The 25,363-nt window shown below is 49.5% G+C and overlaps 2 non-coding genes and 19 pseudogenes across 2 annotated transcripts; all 21 read right to left on the reverse strand.

Annotated features, from left to right (window-relative positions):
- LOC126101679 (5S ribosomal RNA) overlaps positions 1-17 on the reverse strand; it is a 145-nt pseudogene extending 128 nt beyond the window's left edge.
- A 1,063-nt stretch (positions 18-1,080) lies between these two features.
- Positions 1,081-1,229, reverse strand: LOC126101822 (5S ribosomal RNA; annotated as a pseudogene).
- A 1,064-nt stretch (positions 1,230-2,293) lies between these two features.
- On the reverse strand, positions 2,294-2,441 carry LOC126101789 (5S ribosomal RNA; annotated as a pseudogene).
- A 1,060-nt stretch (positions 2,442-3,501) lies between these two features.
- On the reverse strand, positions 3,502-3,649 carry LOC126101800 (5S ribosomal RNA; annotated as a pseudogene).
- Positions 3,650-4,711: 1,062 nt separating this feature from the next.
- On the reverse strand, positions 4,712-4,857 carry LOC126101690 (5S ribosomal RNA; annotated as a pseudogene).
- A 1,061-nt stretch (positions 4,858-5,918) lies between these two features.
- LOC126101932 (5S ribosomal RNA) lies at positions 5,919-6,071 on the reverse strand (annotated as a pseudogene).
- A 1,064-nt stretch (positions 6,072-7,135) lies between these two features.
- On the reverse strand, positions 7,136-7,284 carry LOC126101965 (5S ribosomal RNA; annotated as a pseudogene).
- Positions 7,285-8,346: 1,062 nt separating this feature from the next.
- LOC126101811 (5S ribosomal RNA) lies at positions 8,347-8,494 on the reverse strand (annotated as a pseudogene).
- A 1,222-nt stretch (positions 8,495-9,716) lies between these two features.
- Positions 9,717-9,866, reverse strand: LOC126101866 (5S ribosomal RNA; annotated as a pseudogene).
- A 1,056-nt stretch (positions 9,867-10,922) lies between these two features.
- On the reverse strand, positions 10,923-11,071 carry LOC126101844 (5S ribosomal RNA; annotated as a pseudogene).
- A 1,059-nt stretch (positions 11,072-12,130) lies between these two features.
- Positions 12,131-12,276, reverse strand: LOC126101701 (5S ribosomal RNA; annotated as a pseudogene).
- A 1,074-nt stretch (positions 12,277-13,350) lies between these two features.
- LOC126101877 (5S ribosomal RNA) lies at positions 13,351-13,500 on the reverse strand (annotated as a pseudogene).
- Positions 13,501-14,556: 1,056 nt separating this feature from the next.
- On the reverse strand, positions 14,557-14,705 carry LOC126101855 (5S ribosomal RNA; annotated as a pseudogene).
- A 1,059-nt stretch (positions 14,706-15,764) lies between these two features.
- On the reverse strand, positions 15,765-15,910 carry LOC126101723 (5S ribosomal RNA; annotated as a pseudogene).
- A 1,062-nt stretch (positions 15,911-16,972) lies between these two features.
- Positions 16,973-17,126, reverse strand: LOC126101943 (5S ribosomal RNA; annotated as a pseudogene).
- A 1,066-nt stretch (positions 17,127-18,192) lies between these two features.
- LOC126101734 (5S ribosomal RNA) lies at positions 18,193-18,338 on the reverse strand (annotated as a pseudogene).
- Positions 18,339-19,401: 1,063 nt separating this feature from the next.
- LOC126101745 (5S ribosomal RNA) lies at positions 19,402-19,547 on the reverse strand (annotated as a pseudogene).
- A 1,063-nt stretch (positions 19,548-20,610) lies between these two features.
- On the reverse strand, positions 20,611-20,757 carry LOC126101767 (5S ribosomal RNA; annotated as a pseudogene).
- A 1,066-nt stretch (positions 20,758-21,823) lies between these two features.
- Positions 21,824-21,969, reverse strand: LOC126101756 (5S ribosomal RNA; annotated as a pseudogene).
- A 1,205-nt stretch (positions 21,970-23,174) lies between these two features.
- Positions 23,175-23,293, reverse strand: LOC126101521 (5S ribosomal RNA). The gene has a single exon (XR_007522334.1). It is a non-coding gene; the product is annotated as a 5S ribosomal RNA (ribosomal RNA).
- Positions 23,294-24,498: 1,205 nt separating this feature from the next.
- LOC126102630 (5S ribosomal RNA) lies at positions 24,499-24,617 on the reverse strand. The gene has a single exon (XR_007522921.1). It is a non-coding gene; the product is annotated as a 5S ribosomal RNA (ribosomal RNA).
- Positions 24,618-25,363: the final 746 nt, after the last annotated feature.

Here is a 25,363-nt window from a genome sequence, read left to right on the forward strand (position 1 = left end):
ATGGTATGGCCGTTGGCGTCCTTATACTGTAGCCGCACCACACAAGAAGCATTCGCCTCTTCTCCCGACACACGCAATCGCCGCTTTCCGTGGCACATTTGACGCAAAGCACGTCTTTCCACCTCGAAGGTGGCGCGGAGTGCGCGCTCGCCTCGGCGTCTCATAGGCGACTGCCGAACGTGGGTGAGACGCGCAACACAGCTGCTCGATGCACCGCCTGTCATTCATTTGGTGCGTGCGGCCTCCGACACTCGCTGGCGGCGCACCTTGTTCCTGTTATCCGGCGCAGGGCTTGCGCGCGGCCGACTGCCGCTCGCTGCCGCTCGGGTCGCGGTCCATATGACAGCACAAGCGCGAGAAACGTCTGCGGGAGGCGGCGAGACGACAAAAGAATAAATTTATGATTACAAACCGAATTTGGAGCTGTACGCCGCTGCAGAACGATAGGCAGGCGCTAACGTATTTCGGAGCATACCGCCTGATTCGTACTGTTTTGTCGTTTTCAAAGACTTCCTGGCAAACTTGGTTAGCACATTCTCCTTCAAACTGACTTAATTACTGCAGTTTCGTACCTTACGGCCGTTTAAAGTGCTCAAGGAAGTCTCTTTGTCACAACAGAAAGGTGGTATGGGAAGAGGGCTGGCAGGAGTGGCGACTAGAAAGCGAAAAATGAAGGCAGCCAGAGTTCCCAGGCGCTCACCCATACGAGTACTAACGTTGTTGCTTCACTTCGGTGATCGGACGAGAACGGAAGATTTTATTTCTTTATTTTCTTTTTTTTTTCTTTTTTTTTTTTTTTTGTTTATTTACTTTGTGCAATTTAGCACTGCTACAAAACAGTAGGCCCTGACTTATTTCAGAACTCATCTGTCGATTCGCAGTGTGTTGTTATTTTCAAGGCGTTCTAGCAGTCTTCTTTCGCGCATTCTTGCTCAAACTCAGTTCATTACTGTAATTTCGTATCTTACGTTTGATACAGTAGTTTAAAATGCTTGTGGAAGCATCTTTGTCAACACCTGAAAGTTAGTATGAAAAGAGGGCTGGCAGGTGTAGCGACGTAAAAATGAAAATATGAGATAGAGCCAACAGCACCCGGTGTTCCCAGGCGGTCACCCATCCAAGTACTAACCGGGCCCGATGTTGCTTAACTTCGGTGATCGGACGAGAACCGGTGTATTTTTTTTTTTTTTTTTTTTTGTTTTCTTTTTCAACATGGTATGGCCGTTGGCGTCCTTATACTGTAGCCGCACCACACAAGAAGCATTCGCCTCTTCTCCCGACACACGCAATCGCCGCTTTCCGTGGCACATTTGACGCAAAGCACGTCTTTCCACCTCGAAGGTGGCGCGGAGTGCGCGCTCGCCTCGGCGTCTCATAGGCGACTGCCGAACGTGGGTGAGACGCGCAACACAGCTGCTCGATGCACCGCCTGTCATTCATTTGGTGCGTGCGGCCTCCGACACTCGCTGGCGGCGCACCTTGTTCCTGTTATCCGGCGCAGGGCTTGCGCGCGGCCGACTGCCGCTCGCTGCCGCTCGGGTCGCGGTCCATATGACAGCACAAGCGCGAGAAACGTCTGCGGGAGGCGGCGAGACGACAAAAGAATAAATTTATGATTACAAACCGAATTTGGAGCTGTACGCCGCTGCAGAACGATAGGCAGGCGCTAACGTATTTCGGAGCATACCGCCTGATTCGTACTGTTTTGTCGTTTTCAAAGACTTCCTGGCAAACTTGGTTAGCACATTCTCCTTCAAACTGACTTAATTACTGCAGTTTCGTACCTTACGGCCGTTTAAAGTGCTCAAGGAAGTCTCTTTGTCACAACAGAAAGGTGGTATGGGAAGAGGGCTGGCAGGAGTGGCGACTAGAAAGCGAAAAATGAAGGCAGCCAGAGTTCCCAGGCGCTCACCCATACGAGTACTAACGTTGTTGCTTCGCTTCGGTGATCGGACGAGAACGGAAGATTTTATTTCTTTATTTTCTTTTTTTTTTCTTTTTTTTTTTTTTTTTGTTTATTTACTTTGTGCAATTTAGCACTGCTACAAAACAGTAGGCCCTGACTTATTTCAGAACTCATCTGTCGATTCGCAGTGTGTTGTTATTTTCAAGGCGTTCTAGCAGTCTTCTTTCGCGCATTCTTGCTCAAACTCAGTTCATTACTGTAATTTCGTATCTTACGTTTGATACAGTAGTTTAAAATGCTTGTGGAAGCATCTTTGTCAACACCTGAAAGTTAGTATGAAAAGAGGGCTGGCAGGTGTAGCGACGTAAAAATGAAAAAATGAGATAGAGCCAACAGCACCCGGTGTTCCCAGGCGGTCACCCATCCAAGTACTAACCGGGCCCGATGTTGCTTAACTTCGGTGATCGGACGAGAACCGGTGTATTTTTTTTTTTTTTTTTTTTGTTTTCTTTTTCAACATGGTATGGCCGTTGGCGTCCTTATACTGTAGCCGCACCACACAAGAAGCATTCGCCTCTTCTCCCGACACACGCAATCGCCGCTTTCCGTGGCACATTTGACGCAAAGCACGTCTTTCCACCTCGAAGGTGGCGCGGAGTGCGCGCTCGCCTCGGCGTCTCATAGGCGACTGCCGAACGTGGGTGAGACGCGCAACACAGCTGCTCGATGCACCGCCTGTCATTCATTTGGTGCGTGCGGCCTCCGACACTCGCTGGCGGCGCACCTTGTTCCTGTTATCCGGCGCAGGGCTTGCGCGCGGCCGACTGCCGCTCGCTGCCGCTCGGGTCGCGGTCCATATGACAGCACAAGCGCGAGAAACGTCTGCGGGAGGCGGCGAGACGACAAAAGAATAAATTTATGATTACAAACCGAATTTGGAGCTGTACGCCGCTGCAGAACGATAGGCAGGCGCTAACGTATTTCGGAGCATACCGCCTGATTCGTACTGTTTTGTCGTTTTCAAAGACTTCCTGGCAAACTTGGTTAGCACATTCTCCTTCAAACTGACTTAATTACTGCAGTTTCGTACCTTACGGCCGTTTAAAGTGCTCAAGGAAGTCTCTTTGTCACAACAGAAAGGTGGTATGGGAAGAGGGCTGGCAGGAGTGGCGACTAGAAAGCGAAAAATGAAGGCAGCCAGAGTTCCCAGGCGCTCACCCATACGAGTACTAACGTTGTTGCTTCACTTCGGTGATCGGACGAGAACGGAAGATTTTATTTCTTTATTTTCTTTTTTTTTTCTTTTTTTTTTTTTGTTTATTTACTTTGTGCAATTTAGCACTGCTACAAAACAGTAGGCCCTGACTTATTTCAGAACTCATCTGTCGATTCGCAGTGTGTTGTTATTTTCAAGGCGTTCTAGCAGTCTTCTTTCGCGCATTCTTGCTCAAACTCAGTTCATTACTGTAATTTCGTATCTTACGTTTGATACAGTAGTTTAAAATGCTTGTGGAAGCATCTTTGTCAACACCTGAAAGTTAGTATGAAAAGAGGGCTGGCAGGTGTAGCGACGTAAAAATGAAAAAATGAGATAGAGCCAACAGCACCCGGTGTTCCCAGGCGGTCACCCATCCAAGTACTAACCGGGCCCGATGTTGCTTAACTTCGGTGATCGGACGAGAACCGGTGTATTTTTTTTTTTTTTTTTTTTGTTTTCTTTTTCAACATGGTATGGCCGTTGGCGTCCTTATACTGTAGCCGCACCACACAAGAAGCATTCGCCTCTTCTCCCGACACACGCAATCGCCGCTTTCCGTGGCACATTTGACGCAAAGCACGTCTTTCCACCTCGAAGGTGGCGCGGAGTGCGCGCTCGCCTCGGCGTCTCATAGGCGACTGCCGAACGTGGGTGAGACGCGCAACACAGCTGCTCGATGCACCGCCTGTCATTCATTTGGTGCGTGCGGCCTCCGACACTCGCTGGCGGCGCACCTTGTTCCTGTTATCCGGCGCAGGGCTTGCGCGCGGCCGACTGCCGCTCGCTGCCGCTCGGGTCGCGGTCCATATGACAGCACAAGCGCGAGAAACGTCTGCGGGAGGCGGCGAGACGACAAAAGAATAAATTTATGATTACAAACCGAATTTGGAGCTGTACGCCGCTGCAGAACGATAGGCAGGCGCTAACGTATTTCGGAGCATACCGCCTGATTCGTACTGTTTTGTCGTTTTCAAAGACTTCCTGGCAAACTTGGTTAGCACATTCTCCTTCAAACTGACTTAATTACTGCAGTTTCGTACCTTACGGCCGTTTAAAGTGCTCAAGGAAGTCTCTTTGTCACAACAGAAAGGTGGTATGGGAAGAGGGCTGGCAGGAGTGGCGACTAGAAAGCGAAAAATGAAGGCAGCCAGAGTTCCCAGGCGCTCACCCATACGAGTACTAACGTTGTTGCTTCACTTCGGTGATCGGACGAGAACGGAAGATTTTATTTCTTTATTTTCTTTTTTTTTTCTTTTTTTTTTTTTTTGTTTATTTACTTTGTGCAATTTAGCACTGCTACAAAACAGTAGGCCCTGACTTATTTCAGAACTCATCTGTCGATTCGCAGTGTGTTGTTATTTTCAAGGCGTTCTAGCAGTCTTCTTTCGCGCATTCTTGCTCAAACTCAGTTCATTACTGTAATTTCGTATCTTACGTTTGATACAGTAGTTTAAAATGCTTGTGGAAGCATCTTTGTCAACACCTGAAAGTTAGTATGAAAAGAGGGCTGGCAGGTGTAGCGACGTAAAAATGAAAAAATGAGATAGAGCCAACAGCACCCGGTGTTCCCAGGCGGTCACCCATCCAAGTACTAACCGGGCCCGATGTTGCTTAACTTCGGTGATCGGACGAGAACCGGTGTATTTTTTTTTTTTTTTTTTGTTTTCTTTTTCAACATGGTATGGCCGTTGGCGTCCTTATACTGTAGCCGCACCACACAAGAAGCATTCGCCTCTTCTCCCGACACACGCAATCGCCGCTTTCCGTGGCACATTTGACGCAAAGCACGTCTTTCCACCTCGAAGGTGGCGCGGAGTGCGCGCTCGCCTCGGCGTCTCATAGGCGACTGCCGAACGTGGGTGAGACGCGCAACACAGCTGCTCGATGCACCGCCTGTCATTCATTTGGTGCGTGCGGCCTCCGACACTCGCTGGCGGCGCACCTTGTTCCTGTTATCCGGCGCAGGGCTTGCGCGCGGCCGACTGCCGCTCGCTGCCGCTCGGGTCGCGGTCCATATGACAGCACAAGCGCGAGAAACGTCTGCGGGAGGCGGCGAGACGACAAAAGAATAAATTTATGATTACAAACCGAATTTGGAGCTGTACGCCGCTGCAGAACGATAGGCAGGCGCTAACGTATTTCGGAGCATACCGCCTGATTCGTACTGTTTTGTCGTTTTCAAAGACTTCCTGGCAAACTTGGTTAGCACATTCTCCTTCAAACTGACTTAATTACTGCAGTTTCGTACCTTACGGCCGTTTAAAGTGCTCAAGGAAGTCTCTTTGTCACAACAGAAAGGTGGTATGGGAAGAGGGCTGGCAGGAGTGGCGACTAGAAAGCGAAAAATGAAGGCAGCCAGAGTTCCCAGGCGCTCACCCATACGAGTACTAACGTTGTTGCTTCACTTCGGTGATCGGACGAGAACGGAAGATTTTATTTCTTTATTTTCTTTTTTTTTTCTTTTTTTTTTTTTTGTTTATTTACTTTGTGCAATTTAGCACTGCTACAAAACAGTAGGCCCTGACTTATTTCAGAACTCATCTGTCGATTCGCAGTGTGTTGTTATTTTCAAGGCGTTCTAGCAGTCTTCTTTCGCGCATTCTTGCTCAAACTCAGTTCATTACTGTAATTTCGTATCTTACGTTTGATACAGTAGTTTAAAATGCTTGTGGAAGCATCTTTGTCAACACCTGAAAGTTAGTATGAAAAGAGGGCTGGCAGGTGTAGCGACGTAAAAATGAAAAAATGAGATAGAGCCAACAGCACCCGGTGTTCCCAGGCGGTCACCCATCCAAGTACTAACCGGGCCCGATGTTGCTTAACTTCGGTGATCGGACGAGAACCGGTGTATTTTTTTTTTTTTTTTTTTTTTTTTGTTTTCTTTTTCAACATGGTATGGCCGTTGGCGTCCTTATACTGTAGCCGCACCACACAAGAAGCATTCGCCTCTTCTCCCGACACACGCAATCGCCGCTTTCCGTGGCACATTTGACGCAAAGCACGTCTTTCCACCTCGAAGGTGGCGCGGAGTGCGCGCTCGCCTCGGCGTCTCATAGGCGACTGCCGAACGTGGGTGAGACGCGCAACACAGCTGCTCGATGCACCGCCTGTCATTCATTTGGTGCGTGCGGCCTCCGACACTCGCTGGCGGCGCACCTTGTTCCTGTTATCCGGCGCAGGGCTTGCGCGCGGCCGACTGCCGCTCGCTGCCGCTCGGGTCGCGGTCCATATGACAGCACAAGCGCGAGAAACGTCTGCGGGAGGCGGCGAGACGACAAAAGAATAAATTTATGATTACAAACCGAATTTGGAGCTGTACGCCGCTGCAGAACGATAGGCAGGCGCTAACGTATTTCGGAGCATACCGCCTGATTCGTACTGTTTTGTCGTTTTCAAAGACTTCCTGGCAAACTTGGTTAGCACATTCTCCTTCAAACTGACTTAATTACTGCAGTTTCGTACCTTACGGCCGTTTAAAGTGCTCAAGGAAGTCTCTTTGTCACAACAGAAAGGTGGTATGGGAAGAGGGCTGGCAGGAGTGGCGACTAGAAAGCGAAAAATGAAGGCAGCCAGAGTTCCCAGGCGCTCACCCATACGAGTACTAACGTTGTTGCTTCACTTCGGTGATCGGACGAGAACGGAAGATTTTATTTCTTTATTTTCTTTTTTTTTTCTTTTTTTTTTTTTTTTTGTTTATTTACTTTGTGCAATTTAGCACTGCTACAAAACAGTAGGCCCTGACTTATTTCAGAACTCATCTGTCGATTCGCAGTGTGTTGTTATTTTCAAGGCGTTCTAGCAGTCTTCTTTCGCGCATTCTTGCTCAAACTCAGTTCATTACTGTAATTTCGTATCTTACGTTTGATACAGTAGTTTAAAATGCTTGTGGAAGCATCTTTGTCAACACCTGAAAGTTAGTATGAAAAGAGGGCTGGCAGGTGTAGCGACGTAAAAATGAAAAAATGAGATAGAGCCAACAGCACCCGGTGTTCCCAGGCGGTCACCCATCCAAGTACTAACCGTGCCCGATGTTGCTTAACTTCGGTGATCGGACGAGAACCGGTGTATTTTTTTTTTTTTTTTTTTTTGTTTTCTTTTTCAACATGGTATGGCCGTTGGCGTCCTTATACTGTAGCCGCACCACACAAGAAGCATTCGCCTCTTCTCCCGACACACGCAATCGCCGCTTTCCGTGGCACATTTGACGCAAAGCACGTCTTTCCACCTCGAAGGTGGCGCGGAGTGCGCGCTCGCCTCGGCGTCTCATAGGCGACTGCCGAACGTGGGTGAGACGCGCAACACAGCTGCTCGATGCACCGCCTGTCATTCATTCGGTGCGTGCGGCCTCCGACACTCGCTGGCGGCGCACCTTGTTCCTGTTATCCGGCGCAGGGCTTGCGCGCGGCCGACTGCCGCTCGCTGCCGCTCGGGTCGCGGTCCATATGACAGCACAAGCGCGAGAAACGTCTGCGGGAGGCGGCGAGACGACAAAAGAATAAATTTATGATTACAAACCGAATTTGGAGCTGTACGCCGCTGCAGAACGATAGGCAGGCGCTAACGTATTTCGGAGCATACCGCCTGATTCGTACTGTTTTGTCGTTTTCAAAGACTTCCTGGCAAACTTGGTTAGCACATTCTCCTTCAAACTGACTTAATTACTGCAGTTTCGTACCTTACGGCCGTTTAAAGTGCTCAAGGAAGTCTCTTTGTCACAACAGAAAGGTGGTATGGGAAGAGGGCTGGCAGGAGTGGCGACTAGAAAGCGAAAAATGAAGGCAGCCAGAGTTCCCAGGCGCTCACCCATACGAGTACTAACGTTGTTGCTTCACTTCGGTGATCGGACGAGAACGGAAGATTTTATTTCTTTATTTTCTTTTTTTTTTCTTTTTTTTTTTTTTTGTTTATTTACTTTGTGCAATTTAGCACTGCTACAAAACAGTAGGCCCTGACTTATTTCAGAACTCATCTGTCGATTCGCAGTGTGTTGTTATTTTCAAGGCGTTCTAGCAGTCTTCTTTCGCGCATTCTTGCTCAAACTCAGTTCATTACTGTAATTTCGTATCTTACGTTTGATACAGTAGTTTAAAATGCTTGTGGAAGCATCTTTGTCAACACCTGAAAGTTAGTATGAAAAGAGGGCTGGCAGGTGTAGCGACGTAAAAATGAAAAAATGAGATAGAGCCAACAGCACCCGGTGTTCCCAGGCGGTCACCCATCCAAGTACTAACCGGGCCCGATGTTGCTTAACTTCGGTGATCGGACGAGAACCGGTGTATTTTTTTTTTTTTTTTTTTTGTTTTCTTTTTCAACATGGTATGGCCGTTGGCGTCCTTATACTGTAGCCGCACCACACAAGAAGCATTCGCCTCTTCTCCCGACACACGCAATCGCCGCTTTCCGTGGCACATTTGACGCAAAGCACGTCTTTCCACCTCGAAGGTGGCGCGGAGTGCGCGCTCGCCTCGGCGTCTCATAGGCGACTGCCGAACGTGGGTGAGACGCGCAACACAGCTGCTCGATGCACCGCCTGTCATTCATTTGGTGCGTGCGGCCTCCGACACTCGCTGGCGGCGCACCTTGTTCCTGTTATCCGGCGCAGGGCTTGCGCGCGGCCGGGCGCGGCGGGGGGACTGCGCGGGGTGTTGCAGTGTCCTGCTGGAGCGACGGAGGCTTTCAAGCCTGGCTGACACACGCCGCGCTTCCAGATATTTGCGTAATTTGCGCGGTGCATTGGCGCCTGTCCCCCCCTTCCGTCACGACTTGTCCCGACATGCTCGACTGCCGCTCGCTGCCGCTCGGGTCGCGGTCCATATGACAGCACAAGCGCGAGAAACGTCTGCGGGAGGCGGCGAGACGACAAAAGAATAAATTTATGATTACAAACCGAATTTGGAGCTGTACGCCGCTGCAGAACGATAGGCAGGCGCTAACGTATTTCGGAGCATACCGCCTGATTCGTACTGTTTTGTCGTTTTCAAAGACTTCCTGGCAAACTTGGTTAGCACATTCTCCTTCAAACTGACTTAATTACTGCAGTTTCGTACCTTACGGCCGTTTAAAGTGCTCAAGGAAGTCTCTTTGTCACAACAGAAAGGTGGTATGGGAAGAGGGCTGGCAGGAGTGGCGACTAGAAAGCGAAAAATGAAGGCAGCCAGAGTTCCCAGGCGCTCACCCATACGAGTACTAACGTTGTTGCTTCACTTCGGTGATCGGACGAGAACGGAAGATTTTATTTCTTTATTTTCTTTTTTTTTTCTTTTTTTTTTTTTGTTTATTTACTTTGTGCAATTTAGCACTGCTACAAAACAGTAGGCCCTGACTTATTTCAGAACTCATCTGTCGATTCGCAGTGTGTTGTTATTTTCAAGGCGTTCTAGCAGTCTTCTTTCGCGCATTCTTGCTCAAACTCAGTTCATTACTGTAATTTCGTATCTTACGTTTGATACAGTAGTTTAAAATGCTTGTGGAAGCATCTTTGTCAACACCTGAAAGTTAGTATGAAAAGAGGGCTGGCAGGTGTAGCGACGTAAAAATGAAAAAATGAGATAGAGCCAACAGCACCCGGTGTTCCCAGGCGGTCACCCATCCAAGTACTAACCGGGCCCGATGTTGCTTAACTTCGGTGATCGGACGAGAACCGGTGTATTTTTTTTTTTTTTTTTTTTTTGTTTTCTTTTTCAACATGGTATGGCCGTTGGCGTCCTTATACTGTAGCCGCACCACACAAGAAGCATTCGCCTCTTCTCCCGACACACGCAATCGCCGCTTTCCGTGGCACATTTGACGCAAAGCACGTCTTTCCACCTCGAAGGTGGCGCGGAGTGCGCGCTCGCCTCGGCGTCTCATAGGCGACTGCCGAACGTGGGTGAGACGCGCAACACAGCTGCTCGATGCACCGCCTGTCATTCATTTGGTGCGTGCGGCCTCCGACACTCGCTGGCGGCGCACCTTGTTCCTGTTATCCGGCGCAGGGCTTGCGCGCGGCCGACTGCCGCTCGCTGCCGCTCGGGTCGCGGTCCATATGACAGCACAAGCGCGAGAAACGTCTGCGGGAGGCGGCGAGACGACAAAAGAATAAATTTATGATTACAAACCGAATTTGGAGCTGTACGCCGCTGCAGAACGATAGGCAGGCGCTAACGTATTTCGGAGCATACCGCCTGATTCGTACTGTTTTGTCGTTTTCAAAGACTTCCTGGCAAACTTGGTTAGCACATTCTCCTTCAAACTGACTTAATTACTGCAGTTTCGTACCTTACGGCCGTTTAAAGTGCTCAAGGAAGTCTCTTTGTCACAACAGAAAGGTGGTATGGGAAGAGGGCTGGCAGGAGTGGCGACTAGAAAGCGAAAAATGAAGGCAGCCAGAGTTCCCAGGCGCTCACCCATACGAGTACTAACGTTGTTGCTTCACTTCGGTGATCGGACGAGAACGGAAGATTTTATTTCTTTATTTTCTTTTTTTTTTCTTTTTTTTTGTTTATTTACTTTGTGCAATTTAGCACTGCTACAAAACAGTAGGCCCTGACTTATTTCAGAACTCATCTGTCGATTCGCAGTGTGTTGTTATTTTCAAGGCGTTCTAGCAGTCTTCTTTCGCGCATTCTTGCTCAAACTCAGTTCATTACTGTAATTTCGTATCTTACGTTTGATACAGTAGTTTAAAATGCTTGTGGAAGCATCTTTGTCAACACCTGAAAGTTAGTATGAAAAGAGGGCTGGCAGGTGTAGCGACGTAAAAATGAAAAAATGAGATAGAGCCAACAGCACCCGGTGTTCCCAGGCGGTCACCCATCCAAGTACTAACCGGGCCCGATGTTGCTTAACTTCGGTGATCGGACGAGAACCGGTGTATTTTTTTTTTTTTTTTTTTTTGTTTTCTTTTTCAACATGGTATGGCCGTTGGCGTCCTTATACTGTAGCCGCACCACACAAGAAGCATTCGCCTCTTCTCCCGACACACGCAATCGCCGCTTTCCGTGGCACATTTGACGCAAAGCACGTCTTTCCACCTCGAAGGTGGCGCGGAGTGCGCGCTCGCCTCGGCGTCTCATAGGCGACTGCCGAACGTGGGTGAGACGCGCAACACAGCTGCTCGATGCACCGCCTGTCATTCATTTGGTGCGTGCGGCCTCCGACACTCGCTGGCGGCGCACCTTGTTCCTGTTATCCGGCGCAGGGCTTGCGCGCGGCCGACTGCCGCTCCCTGCCGCTCGGGTCGCGGTCCATATGACAGCACAAGCGCGAGAAACGTCTGCGGGAGGCGGCGAGACGACAAAAGAATAAATTTATGATTACAAACCGAATTTGGAGCTGTACGCCGCTGCAGAACGATAGGCAGGCGCTAACGTATTTCGGAGCATACCGCCTGATTCGTACTGTTTTGTCGTTTTCAAAGACTTCCTGGCAAACTTGGTTAGCACATTCTCCTTCAAACTGACTTAATTACTGCAGTTTCGTACCTTACGGCCGTTTAAAGTGCTCAAGGAAGTCTCTTTGTCACAACAGAAAGGTGGTATGGGAAGAGGGCTGGCAGGAGTGGCGACTAGAAAGCGAAAAATGAAGGCAGCCAGAGTTCCCAGGCGCTCACCCATACGAGTACTAACGTTGTTGCTTCACTTCGGTGATCGGACGAGAACGGAAGATTTTATTTCTTTATTTTCTTTTTTTTTTCTTTTTTTTTTTTGTTTATTTACTTTGTGCAATTTAGCACTGCTACAAAACAGTAGGCCCTGACTTATTTCAGAACTCATCTGTCGATTCGCAGTGTGTTGTTATTTTCAAGGCGTTCTAGCAGTCTTCTTTCGCGCATTCTTGTTCAAACTCAGTTCATTACTGTAATTTCGTATCTTACGTTTGATACAGTAGTTTAAAATGCTTGTGGAAGCATCTTTGTCAACACCTGAAAGTTAGTATGAAAAGAGGGCTGGCAGGTGTAGCGACGTAAAAATGAAAAAATGAGATAGAGCCAACAGCACCCGGTGTTCCCAGGCGGTCACCCATCCAAGTACTAACCGGGCCCGATGTTGCTTAACTTCGGTGATCGGACGAGAACCGGTGTATTTTTTTTTTTTTTTTTTGTTTTCTTTTTCAACATGGTATGGCCGTTGGCGTCCTTATACTGTAGCCGCACCACACAAGAAGCATTCGCCTCTTCTCCCGACACACGCAATCGCCGCTTTCCGTGGCACATTTGACGCAAAGCACGTCTTTCCACCTCGAAGGTGGCGCGGAGTGCGCGCTCGCCTCGGCGTCTCATAGGCGACTGCCGAACGTGGGTGAGACGCGCAACACAGCTGCTCGATGCACCGCCTGTCATTCATTTGGTGCGTGCGGCCTCCGACACTCGCTGGCGGCGCACCTTGTTCCTGTTATCCGGCGCAGGGCTTGCGCGCGGCCGACTGCCGCTCGCTGCCGCTCGGGTCGCGGTCCATATGACAGCACAAGCGCGAGAAACGTCTGCGGGAGGCGGCGAGACGACAAAAGAATAAATTTATGATTACAAACCGAATTTGGAGCTGTACGCCGCTGCAGAACGATAGGCAGGCGCTAACGTATTTCGGAGCATACCGCCTGATTCGTACTGTTTTGTCGTTTTCAAAGACTTCCTGGCAAACTTGATTAGCACATTCTCCTTCAAACTGACTTAATTACTGCAGTTTCGTACCTTACGGCCGTTTAAAGTGCTCAAGGAAGTCTCTTTGTCACAACAGAAAGGTGGTATGGGAAGAGGGCTGGCAGGAGTGGCGACTAGAAAGCGAAAAATGAAGGCAGCCAGAGTTCCCAGGCGCTCACCCATACGAGTACTAACGTTGTTGCTTCACTTCGGTGATCGGACGAGAACGGAAGATTTTATTTCTTTATTTTCTTTTTTTTTTTCTTTTTTTTTTTTTTGTTTATTTACTTTGTGCAATTTAGCACTGCTACAAAACAGTAGGCCCTGACTTATTTCAGAACTCATCTGTCGATTCGCAGTGTGTTGTTATTTTCAAGGCGTTCTAGCAGTCTTCTTTCGCGCATTCTTGCGCGCATTCTTGCTCAAACTCAGTTCATTACTGTAATTTCGTATCTTACGTTTGATACAGTAGTTTAAAATGCTTGTGGAAGCATCTTTGTCAACACCTGAAAGTTAGTATGAAAAGAGGGCTGGCAGGTGTAGCGACGTAAAAATGAAAAAATGAGATAGAGCCAACAGCACCCGGTGTTCCCAGGCGGTCACCCATCCAAGTACTAACCGGGCCCGATGTTGCTTAACTTCGGTGATCGGACGAGAACCGGTGTATTTTTTTTTTTTTTTTTTTTTTGTTTTCTTTTTCAACATGGTATGGCCGTTGGCGTCCTTATACTGTAGCCGCACCACACAAGAAGCATTCGCCTCTTCTCCCGACACACGCAATCGCCGCTTTCCGTGGCACATTTGACGCAAAGCACGTCTTTCCACCTCGAAGGTGGCGCGGAGTGCGCGCTCGCCTCGGCGTCTCATAGGCGACTGCCGAACGTGGGTGAGACGCGCAACACAGCTGCTCGATGCACCGCCTGTCATTCATTTGGTGCGTGCGGCCTCCGACACTCGCTGGCGGCGCACCTTGTTCCTGTTATCCGGCGCAGGGCTTGCGCGCGGCCGACTGCCGCTCGCTGCCGCTCGGGTCGCGGTCCATATGACAGCACAAGCGCGAGAAACGTCTGCGGGAGGCGGCGAGACGACAAAAGAATAAATTTATGATTACAAACCGAATTTGGAGCTGTACGCCGCTGCAGAACGATAGGCAGGCGCTAACGTATTTCGGAGCATACCGCCTGATTCGTACTGTTTTGTCGTTTTCAAAGACTTCCTGGCAAACTTGGTTAGCACATTCTCCTTCAAACTGACTTAATTACTGCAGTTTCGTACCTTACGGCCGTTTAAAGTGCTCAAGGAAGTCTCTTTGTCACAACAGAAAGGTGGTATGGGAAGAGGGCTGGCAGGAGTGGCGACTAGAAAGCGAAAAATGAAGGCAGCCAGAGTTCCCAGGCGCTCACCCATACGAGTACTAACGTTGTTGCTTCACTTCGGTGATCGGACGAGAACGGAAGATTTTATTTCTTTATTTTCTTTTTTTTTTCTTTTTTTTTGTTTATTTACTTTGTGCAATTTAGCACTGCTACAAAACAGTAGGCCCTGACTTATTTCAGAACTCATCTGTCGATTCGCAGTGTGTTGTTATTTTCAAGGCGTTCTAGCAGTCTTCTTTCGCGCATTCTTGCTCAAACTCAGTTCATTACTGTAATTTCGTATCTTACGTTTGATACAGTAGTTTAAAATGCTTGTGGAAGCATCTTTGTCAACACCTGAAAGTTAGTATGAAAAGAGGGCTGGCAGGTGTAGCGACGTAAAAATGAAAAAATGAGATAGAGCCAACAGCACCCGGTGTTCCCAGGCGGTCACCCATCCAAGTACTAACCGGGCCCGATGTTGCTTAACTTCGGTGATCGGACGAGAACCGGTGTATTTTTTTTTTTTTTTTTTTTTGTTTTCTTTTTCAACATGGTATGGCCGTTGGCGTCCTTATACTGTAGCCGCACCACACAAGAAGCATTCGCCTCTTCTCCCGACACACGCAATCGCCGCTTTCCGTGGCACATTTGACGCAAAGCACGTCTTTCCACCTCGAAGGTGGCGCGGAGTGCGCGCTCGCCTCGGCGTCTCATAGGCGACTGCCGAACGTGGGTGAGACGCGCAACACAGCTGCTCGATGCACCGCCTGTCATTCATTTGGTGCGTGCGGCCTCCGACACTCGCTGGCGGCGCACCTTGTTCCTGTTATCCGGCGCAGGGCTTGCGCGCGGCCGACTGCCGCTCCCTGCCGCTCGGGTCGCGGTCCATATGACAGCACAAGCGCGAGAAACGTCTGCGGGAGGCGGCGAGACGACAAAAGAATAAATTTATGATTACAAACCGAATTTGGAGCTGTACGCCGCTGCAGAACGATAGGCAGGCGCTAACGTATTTCGGAGCATACCGCCTGATTCGTACTGTTTTGTCGTTTTCAAAGACTTCCTGGCAAACTTGGTTAGCACATTCTCCTTCAAACTGACTTAATTACTGCAGTTTCGTACCTTACGGCCGTTTAAAGTGCTCAAGGAAGTCTCTTTGTCACAACAGAAAGGTGGTATGGGAAGAGGGCTGGCAGGAGTGGCGACTAGAAAGCGAAAAATGAAGGCAGCCAGAGTTCCCAGGCGCTCACCCATACGAGTACTAACGTTGTTGCTTCACTTCGGTGATCGGACGAGAACGGAAGATTTTATTTCTTTATTTTCTTTTTTTTTTCTTTTTTTTTTTTGTTTATTTACTTTGTGCAATTTAGCACTGCTACAAAACAGTAGGCCCTGACTTATTTCAGAACTCATCTGTCGATTCGCAGTGTGTTGTTATTTTCAAGGCGTTCTAGCAGTCTTCTTTCGCGCATTCTTGTTCAAACTCAGTTCATTACTGTAATTTCGTATCTTACGTTTGATACAGTAGTTTAAAATGCTTGTGGAAGCATCTTTGTCAACACCTGAAAGTTAGTATGAAAAGAGGGCTGGCAGGTGTAGCGACGTAAAAATGAAAAAATGAGATAGAGCCAACAGCACCCGGTGTTCCCAGGCGGTCACCCATCCAAGTACTAACCGGGCCCGATGTTGCTTAACTTCGGTGATCGGACGAGAACCGGTGTATTTTTTTTTTTTTTTTTTGTTTTCTTTTTCAACATGGTATGGCCGTTGGCGTCCTTATACTGTAGCCGCACCACACAAGAAGCATTCGCCTCTTCTCCCGACACACGCAATCGCCGCTTTCCGTGGCACATTTGACGCAAAGCACGTCTTTCCACCTCGAAGGTGGCGCGGAGTGCGCGCTCGCCTCGGCGTCTCATAGGCGACTGCCGAACGTGGGTGAGACGCGCAACACAGCTGCTCGATGCACCGCCTGTCATTCATTTGGTGCGTGCGGCCTCCGACACTCGCTGGCGGCGCACCTTGTTCCTGTTATCCGGCGCAGGGCTTGCGCGCGGCCGACTGCCGCTCGCTGCCGCTCGGGTCGCGGTCCATATGACAGCACAAGCGCGAGAAACGTCTGCGGGAGGCGGCGAGACGACAAAAGAATAAATTTATGATTACAAACCGAATTTGGAGCTGTACGCCGCTGCAGAACGATAGGCAGGCGCTAACGTATTTCGGAGCATACCGCCTGATTCGTACTGTTTTGTCGTTTTCAAAGACTTCCTGGCAAACTTGATTAGCACATTCTCCTTCAAACTGACTTAATTACTGCAGTTTCGTACCTTACGGCCGTTTAAAGTGCTCAAGGAAGTCTCTTTGTCACAACAGAAAGGTGGTATGGGAAGAGGGCTGGCAGGAGTGGCGACTAGAAAGCGAAAAATGAAGGCAGCCAGAGTTCCCAGGCGCTCACCCATACGAGTACTAACGTTGTTGCTTCACTTCGGTGATCGGACGAGAACGGAAGATTTTATTTCTTTATTTTCTTTTTTTTTTTCTTTTTTTTTTTTTTGTTTATTTACTTTGTGCAATTTAGCACTGCTACAAAACAGTAGGCCCTGACTTATTTCAGAACTCATCTGTCGATTCGCAGTGTGTTGTTATTTTCAAGGCGTTCTAGCAGTCTTCTTTCGCGCATTCTTGCTCAAACTCAGTTCATTACTGTAATTTCGTATCTTACGTTTGATACAGTAGTTTAAAATGCTTGTGGAAGCATCTTTGTCAACACCTGAAAGTTAGTATGAAAAGAGGGCTGGCAGGTGTAGCGACGTAAAAATGAAAAAATGAGATAGAGCCAACAGCACCCGGTGTTCCCAGGCGGTCACCCATCCAAGTACTAACCGGGCCCGATGTTGCTTAACTTCGGTGATCGGACGAGAACCGGTGTATTTTTTTTTTTTTTTTTTTTTTTTTTGTTTTCTTTTTCAACATGGTATGGCCGTTGGCGTCCTTATACTGTAGCCGCACCACACAAGAAGCATTCGCCTCTTCTCCCGACACACGCAATCGCCGCTTTCCGTGGCACATTTGACGCAAAGCACGTCTTTCCACCTCGAAGGTGGCGCGGAGTGCGCGCTCGCCTCGGCGTCTCATAGGCGACTGCCGAACGTGGGTGAGACGCGCAACACAGCTGCTCGATGCACCGCCTGTCATTCATTTGGTGCGTGCGGCCTCCGACACTCGCTGGCGGCGCACCTTGTTCCTGTTATCCGGCGCAGGGCTTGCGCGCGGCCGACTGCCGCTCGCTGCCGCTCGGGTCGCGGTCCATATGACAGCACAAGCGCGAGAAACGTCTGCGGGAGGCGGCGAGACGACAAAAGAATAAATTTATGATTACAAACCGAATTTGGAGCTGTACGCCGCTGCAGAACGATAGGCAGGCGCTAACGTATTTCGGAGCATACCGCCTGATTCGTACTGTTTTGTCGTTTTCAAAGACTTCCTGGCAAACTTGGTTAGCACATTCTCCTTCAAACTGACTTAATTACTGCAGTTTCGTACCTTACGGCCGTTTAAAGTGCTCAAGGAAGTCTCTTTGTCACAACAGAAAGGTGGTATGGGAAGAGGGCTGGCAGGAGTGGCGACTAGAAAGCGAAAAATGAAGGCAGCCAGAGTTCCCAGGCGCTCACCCATACGAGTACTAACGTTGTTGCTTCACTTCGGTGATCGGACGAGAACGGAAGATTTTATTTCTTTATTTTCTTTTTTTTTTTCTTTTTTTTTTTTTTTTTTGTTTATTTACTTTGTGCAATTTAGCACTGCTACAAAACAGTAGGCCCTGACTTATTTCAGAACTCATCTGTCGATTCGCAGTGTGTTGTTATTTTCAAGGCGTTCTAGCAGTCTTCTTTCGCGCATTCTTGCTCAAACTCAGTTCATTACTGTAATTTCGTATCTTACGTTTGATACAGTAGTTTAAAATGCTTGTGGAAGCATCTTTGTCAACACCTGAAAGTTAGTATGAAAAGAGGGCTGGCAGGTGTAGCGACGTAAAAATGAAAAAATGAGATAGAGCCAACAGCACCCGGTGTTCCCAGGCGGTCACCCATCCAAGTACTAACCGGGCCCGATGTTGCTTAACTTCGGTGATCGGACGAGAACCGGTGTATTTTTTTTTTTTTTTTTTGTTTTCTTTTTCAACATGGTATGGCCGTTGGCGTCCTTATACTGTAGCCGCACCACACAAGAAGCATTCGCCTCTTCTCCCGACACACGCAATCGCCGCTTTCCGTGGCACATTTGACGCAAAGCACGTCTTTCCACCTCGAAGGTGGCGCGGAGTGCGCGCTCGCCTCGGCGTCTCATAGGCGACTGCCGAACGTGGGTGAGACGCGCAACACAGCTGCTCGATGCACCGCCTGTCATTCATTTGGTGCGTGCGGCCTCCGACACTCGCTGGCGGCGCACCTTGTTCCTGTTATCCGGCGCAGGGCTTGCGCGCGGCCGACTGCCGCTCGCTGCCGCTCGGGTCGCGGTCCATATGACAGCACAAGCGCGAGAAACGTCTGCGGGAGGCGGCGAGACGACAAAAGAATAAATTTATGATTACAAACCGAATTTGGAGCTGTACGCCGCTGCAGAACGATAGGCAGGCGCTAACGTATTTCGGAGCATACCGCCTGATTCGTACTGTTTTGTCGTTTTCAAAGACTTCCTGGCAAACTTGGTTAGCACATTCTCCTTCAAACTGACTTAATTACTGCAGTTTCGTACCTTACGGCCGTTTAAAGTGCTCAAGGAAGTCTCTTTGTCACAACAGAAAGGTGGTATGGGAAGAGGGCTGGCAGGAGTGGCGACTAGAAAGCGAAAAATGAAGGCAGCCAGAGTTCCCAGGCGCTCACCCATACGAGTACTAACGTTGTTGCTTCACTTCGGTGATCGGACGAGAACGGAAGATTTTATTTCTTTATTTTCTTTTTTTTTTCTTTTTTTTTTTTTTTTGTTTATTTACTTTGTGCAATTTAGCACTGCTACAAAACAGTAGGCCCTGACTTATTTCAGAACTCATCTGTCGATTCGCAGTGTGTTGTTATTTTCAAGGCGTTCTAGCAGTCTTCTTTCGCGCATTCTTGCTCAAACTCAGTTCATTACTGTAATTTCGTATCTTACGTTTGATACAGTAGTTTAAAATGCTTGTGGAAGCATCTTTGTCAACACCTGAAAGTTAGTATGAAAAGAGGGCTGGCAGGTGTAGCGACGTAAAAATGAAAAAATGAGATAGAGCCAACAGCACCCGGTGTTCCCAGGCGGTCACCCATCCAAGTACTAACCGGGCCCGATGTTGCTTAACTTCGGTGATCGGACGAGAACCGGTGTATTTTTTTTTTTTTTTTTTGTTTTCTTTTTCAACATGGTATGGCCGTTGGCGTCCTTATACTGTAGCCGCACCACACAAGAAGCATTCGCCTCTTCTCCCGACACACGCAATCGCCGCTTTCCGTGGCACATTTGACGCAAAGCACGTCTTTCCACCTCGAAGGTGGCGCGGAGTGCGCGCTCGCCTCGGCGTCTCATAGGCGACTGCCGAACGTGGGTGAGACGCGCAACACAGCTGCTCGATGCACCGCCTGTCATTCATTTGGTGCGTGCGGCCTCCGACACTCGCTGGCGGCGCACCTTGTTCCTGTTATCCGGCGCAGGGCTTGCGCGCGGCCGACTGCCGCTCGCTGCCGCTCGGGTCGCGGTCCATATGACAGCACAAGCGCGAGAAACGTCTGCGGGAGGCGGCGAGACGACAAAAGAATAAATTTATGATTACAAACCGAATTTGGAGCTGTACGCCGCTGCAGAACGATAGGCAGGCGCTAACGTATTTCGGAGCATACCGCCTGATTCGTACTGTTTTGTCGTTTTCAAAGACTTCCTGGCAAACTTGGTTAGCACATTCTCCTTCAAACTGACTTAATTACTGCAGTTTCGTACCTTACGGCCGTTTAAAGTGCTCAAGGAAGTCTCTTTGTCACAACAGAAAGGTGGTATGGGAAGAGGGCTGGCAGGAGTGGCGACTAGAAAGCGAAAAATGAAGGCAGCCAGAGTTCCCAGGCGCTCACCCATACGAGTACTAACGTTGTTGCTTCACTTCGGTGATCGGACGAGAACGGAAGATTTTATTTCTTTATTTTCTTTTTTTTTTCTTTTTTTTTTTTTTTTGTTTATTTACTTTGTGCAATTTAGCACTGCTACAAAACAGTAGGCCCTGACTTATTTCAGAACTCATCTGTCGATTCGCAGTGTGTTGTTATTTTCAAGGCGTTCTAGCAGTCTTCTTTCGCGCATTCTTGCTCAAACTCAGTTCATTACTGTAATTTCGTATCTTACGTTTGATACAGTAGTTTAAAATGCTTGTGGAAGCATCTTTGTCAACACCTGAAAGTTAGTATGAAAAGAGGGCTGGCAGGTGTAGCGACGTAAAAATGAAAAAATGAGATAGAGCCAACAGCACCCGGTGTTCCCAGGCGGTCACCCATCCAAGTACTAACCGGGCCCGATGTTGCTTAACTTCGGTGATCGGACGAGAACCGGTGTATTTTTTTTTTTTTTTTTTTGTTTTCTTTTTCAACATGGTATGGCCGTTGGCGTCCTTATACTGTAGCCGCACCACACAAGAAGCATTCGCCTCTTCTCCCGACACACGCAATCGCCGCTTTCCGTGGCACATTTGACGCAAAGCACGTCTTTCCACCTCGAAGGTGGCGCGGAGTGCGCGCTCGCCTCGGCGTCTCATAGGCGACTGCCGAACGTGGGTGAGACGCGCAACACAGCTGCTCGATGCACCGCCTGTCATTCATTTGGTGCGTGCGGCCTCCGACACTCGCTGGCGGCGCACCTTGTTCCTGTTATCCGGCGCAGGGCTTGCGCGCGGCCGACTGCCGCTCGCTGCCGCTCGGGTCGCGGTCCATATGACAGCACAAGCGCGAGAAACGTCTGCGGGAGGCGGCGAGACGACAAAAGAATAAATTTATGATTACAAACCGAATTTGGAGCTGTACGCCGCTGCAGAACGATAGGCAGGCGCTAACGTATTTCGGAGCATACCGCCTGATTCGTACTGTTTTGTCGTTTTCAAAGACTTCCTGGCAAACTTGGTTAGCACATTCTCCTTCAAACTGACTTAATTACTGCAGTTTCGTACCTTACGGCCGTTTAAAGTGCTCAAGGAAGTCTCTTTGTCACAACAGAAAGGTGGTATGGGAAGAGGGCTGGCAGGAGTGGCGACTAGAAAGCGAAAAATGAAGGCAGCCAGAGTTCCCAGGCGCTCACCCATACGAGTACTAACGTTGTTGCTTCACTTCGGTGATCGGACGAGAACGGAAGATTTTATTTCTTTATTTTCTTTTTTTTTTCTTTTTTTTTTTTTTTTTTTGTTTATTTACTTTGTGCAATTTAGCACTGCTACAAAACAGTAGGCCCTGACTTATTTCAGAACTCATCTGTCGATTCGCAGTGTGTTGTTATTTTCAAGGCGTTCTAGCAGTCTTCTTTCGCGCATTCTTGCTCAAACTCAGTTCATTACTGTAATTTCGTATCTTACGTTTGATACAGTAGTTTAAAATGCTTGTGGAAGCATCTTTGTCAACACCTGAAAGTTAGTATGAAAAGAGGGCTGGCAGGTGTAGCGACGTAAAAATGAAAAAATGAGATAGAGCCAACAGCACCCGGTGTTCCCAGGCGGTCACCCATCCAAGTACTAACCGGGCCCGATGTTGCTTAACTTCGGTGATCGGACGAGAACCGGTGTATTTTTTTTTTTTTTTTTTGTTTTCTTTTTCAACATGGTATGGCCGTTGGCGTCCTTATACTGTAGCCGCACCACACAAGAAGCATTCGCCTCTTCTCCCGACACACGCAATCGCCGCTTTCCGTGGCACATTTGACGCAAAGCACGTCTTTCCACCTCGAAGGTGGCGCGGAGTGCGCGCTCGCCTCGGCGCCTCAGAGGCGACTGCCGGACGTGGGTGAGGCGCACAACGCGGCTGCTCGGTGCACCGCCTGTCATTCGTTTGGTGCGTGTGGCCTCCGACACTCGCTGGCGACGCGCCTTGTTCCTGTTATCCGGCGCGGGGCTTGCGCGCGGCCGGGGGGCGGGGGGACTGCGCGGGGTGTGGCAGTGTCCTGCTGGACCGACGGAGGCTTTCTCACCTGGCTGACACACGCCGCGCTTCGAGATATTTGCGTAATTTGCGCGGTCCATTCGCGCCTGTCCCCCCCTTCCGTCCCGACTTGTCCCGACTTTGCTCGGCTGCCGCTCGCTGCCGCTCGGGTCGCGGTCCATATGACAGCACAAGCGCGAGAAACGTCTGCGGGAGGCGGCGAGACGACAAAAGAATAAATTTATGATTACAAATCGAATTTGGAGCTGTACGCCGCTGCAGAACGATAGGCGCTACCGTATTTCGGAGCATACCGCCCGATTCGTACCGTTTTGTCGTTTTCAAAGACTTCCTGGCAAACTTGGTTGCCACATTCTCCTTCAAACTGAGTTAATTACTGCAGTTTCGTACCTTACGGCCGTTTCAAATGCTTAAGGAAGTCTCTTTGTCACAACAGAAAATTGCTATGGAAAGAGGGCTGGCAGGAGTAGCGACTAAAAAGCGAAAAATGAAGACAGCCAGAGTTCCCAGGCGCTCACCCTTCCGAGTACTAACGTTGTTGCTTCACTTCGGTGATCGGACGAGAACGGAAGATTTTTTGTTTTGTTTTTTTTTTTTTTTTGTTTATTTACTTTGTGGAATTCAGCACTGCTACAAAACAGTAGGCCCTGACTTATTTCAGAACTCATCTGTCGATTCGTAGTGTGTTGTTATTTTCAAGGCGTTCCAGCACTCTCTTCTTTCGCGCATTCTTGCGCAAACTGAGTTCATTACTGTAATTTCGTATCTTACGTTTGATACAGTAGTTTAAAATGCTTGTGGAAGCATCTTTGTCACACCTGATAGTTAGCATGAAAAAGAGGCCTGGCAGGTGCAGCGACGTAAGAAGGAAAAAATGAGATAGAGCCAACAGCACCCGGTGTTCCCAGGCGGTCACCCATCCAAGTACTAACCGGGCCCGATGTTGCTTAACTTCGGTGATCGGACGAGAACCGGTGTATTCAACATGGTATGGCCGTTGGCGTCCTTATACTGTAGCCGCACCACACAAGAAGCATTCGCCTCTGCTCGCAACACACGCAATCGCCGCTTTCCGTGGCACATTTGACGCAAAGCGCGTCCTTCCACCTCGAAGGTGGCGCGGAGTGCGCGCTCGCCTCGGCGCCTCAGAGGCGACTGCCGGACGTGGGTGAGGCGCACAACGCGGCTGCTCGGTGCACCGCCTGTCATTCGTTTGGTGCGTGTGGCCTCCGACACTCGCTGGCGACGCGCCTTGTTCCTGTTATCCGGCGCGGGGCTTGCGCGCGGCCGGGGGGCGGGGGGACTGCGCGGGGTGTGGCAGTGTCCTGCTGGACCGACGGAGGCTTTCTCACCTGGCTGACACACGCCGCGCTTCGAGATATTTGCGTAATTTGCGCGGTCCATTCGCGCCTGTCCCCCCCTTCCGTCCCGACTTGTCCCGACTTTGCTCGGCTGCCGCTCGCTGCCGCTCGGGTCGCGGTCCATATGACAGCACAAGCGCGAGAAACGTCTGCGGGAGGCGGCGAGACGACAAAAGAATAAATTTATGATTACAAATCGAATTTGGAGCTGTACGCCGCTGCAGAACGATAGGCGCTACCGTATTTCGGAGCATACCGCCCGATTCGTACCGTTTTGTCGTTTTCAAAGACTTCCTGGCAAACTTGGTTGCCACATTCTCCTTCAAACTGAGTTAATTACTGCAGTTTCGTACCTTACGGCCGTTTCAAATGCTTAAGGAAGTCTCTTTGTCACAACAGAAAATTGCTATGGAAAGAGGGCTGGCAGGAGTAGCGACTAAAAAGCGAAAAATGAAGACAGCCAGAGTTCCCAGGCGCTCACCCTTCCGAGTACTAACGTTGTTGCTTCACTTCGGTGATCGGACGAGAACGGAAGATTTTTTGTTTTGTTTTTTTTTTTTTTTTGTTTATTTACTTTGTGGAATTCAGCACTGCTACAAAACAGTAGGCCCTGACTTATTTCAGAACTCATCTGTCGATTCGTAGTGTGTTGTTATTTTCAAGGCGTTCCAGCACTCTCTTCTTTCGCGCATTCTTGCGCAAACTGAGTTCATTACTGTAATTTCGTATCTTACGTTTGATACAGTAGTTTAAAATGCTTGTGGAAGCATCTTTGTCACACCTGATAGTTAGCATGAAAAAGAGGCCTGGCAGGTGCAGCGACGTAAGAAGGAAAAAATGAGATAGAGCCAACAGCACCCGGTGTTCCCAGGCGGTCACCCATCCAAGTACTAACCGGGCCCGATGTTGCTTAACTTCGGTGATCGGACGAGAACCGGTGTATTCAACATGGTATGGCCGTTGGCGTCCTTATACTGTAGCCGCACCACACAAGAAGCATTCGCCTCTGCTCGCAACACACGCAATCGCCGCTTTCCGTGGCACATTTGACGCAAAGCGCGTCCTTCCACCTCGAAGGTGGCGCGGAGTGCGCGCTCGCCTCGGCGCCTCAGAGGCGACTGCCGGACGTGGGTGAGGCGCACAACGCGGCTGCTCGGTGCACCGCCTGTCATTCGTTTGGTGCGTGTGGCCTCCGACACTCGCTGGCGACGCGCCTTGTTCCTGTTATCCGGCGCGGGGCTTGCGCGCGGCCGGGGGGCGGGGGGACTGCGCGGGGTGTGGCAGTGTCCTGCTGGACCGACGGAGGCTTTCTCACCTGGCTGACACACGCCGCGCTTCGAGATATTTGCGTAATTTGCGCGGTCCATTCGCGCCTGTCCCCCCCTTCCGTCCCGACTTGTCCCGACTTTGCTCGGCTGCCGCTCGCTGCCGCTCGGGTCGCGGTCCATATGACAGCACAAGCGCGAGAAACGTCTGCGGGAGGCGGCGAGACGACAAAAGAATAAATTTATGATTACAAATCGAATTTGGAGCTGTACGCCGCTGCAGAACGATAGGCGCTACCGTATTTCGGAGCATACCGCCCGATTCGTACCGTTTTGTCGTTTTCAAAGACTTCCTGGCAAACTTGGTTGCCACATTCTCCTTCAAACTGAGTTAATTACTGCAGTTTCGTACCTTACGGCCGTTTCAAATGCTTAAGGAAGTCTCT

The sequence above is a fragment of the Schistocerca cancellata genome, chromosome 1 (genome assembly GCF_023864275.1).
Source record: "Schistocerca cancellata isolate TAMUIC-IGC-003103 chromosome 1, iqSchCanc2.1, whole genome shotgun sequence".
NCBI lineage: Eukaryota > Metazoa > Arthropoda > Insecta > Orthoptera > Acrididae > Schistocerca > Schistocerca cancellata.